The sequence below is a fragment of the Chinchilla lanigera genome, unplaced genomic scaffold (assembly GCF_000276665.1).
Source record: "Chinchilla lanigera isolate Chin_1 unplaced genomic scaffold, ChiLan1.0 scaffold00032, whole genome shotgun sequence".
Classification (NCBI taxonomy): domain Eukaryota; kingdom Metazoa; phylum Chordata; class Mammalia; order Rodentia; family Chinchillidae; genus Chinchilla; species Chinchilla lanigera.
This window is the reverse complement of record NW_004955433.1, coordinates 14,953,340-14,954,403: the sequence shown is the minus strand read 5'-3', so window position 1 is coordinate 14,954,403 and position 1,064 is coordinate 14,953,340.

Here is a 1,064-nt window from a genome sequence, read left to right as displayed (position 1 = left end):
GTTCCCGGTACCAGAGAAAAACCAAAAAAACAAAAAAAAAAAAGAAAGAAAGAAAATGAGAAGACACTTAAACAAGATGCAACCTGACTCCTAGCTCACCAAAGTAAACTCAGAGACCTCTCTGTCATGCTGCCCTGCCTTGCAGTCAGCAGACTATGGACTGAAACCTCTACACACTGTGAGCTGAATAAGCTTTTCCTCCTCTAACTTTGGGTGCTGGGTATTTTGTCCTAACAGTGTGAAAGGTAACCAAGACACAAAAGGATAGAGATCTAAATATAGAGGTAAAACTATAAAACTTTCAGGAGAAAAAATCCTTGTAACCTTAAGTCAGGCAAAGATTTCTCAGACAACAGCAAAAGCACAGCCCATAAACAATTTTAAATTAAGTTGGATTTCATCAAAATTAATAACTTTATAAGAAGTTAAGAAGAAAATTATGCAAATTATACATCTGCTGAAAGACATCCAAAATATATAGGAACCAGGGAGGCAGGCAGGCCACAGGCGCTGGCGCCGGGAGGCTGCGTAGCTGGAGAGTGCAGGCCCTTTGGGGCCTTGCGCACCCGGCCGCCCAGGCGCCTGAAAAGACAGGCAGCAGGCACCCGGGAAGCAGTGTGGAGACGTGTGCTGGCCCTCTGGCCGGCCGCTGCCCAAGAAACTCTATACCATAGAGAAGCACTGACACAATAGGCCCGCCCAGAGACGTGCATGAACCATCCCAACATGGAGAAACCTCTGGGAAAACATGCCACATAGCAGGTCACTCTTGTCCCTGCCAGAAAGGTCCGGAGTCAGCGGAGGAGCAGCTGAAGAACAAGGACTCGGTGAACATGAGATTACCGACACCCGACAACTCAGAGGTCAAGCTGACTGGGGACGCGGGAGCCATTTGGGAGCTGGAAACTAGGACAACCTTATGCAATATCTGGGGAGATCCCCTGGAGGCCGTTCTTCCCATAACTGTACAGGCTGCGGTGGAGGAGAGAGTGGAGCTCCGGAGAGGTCTGCACGGAGACTGCATGGATTACATGGGTGCCCAATATTCAGATTTTGAAGAACTG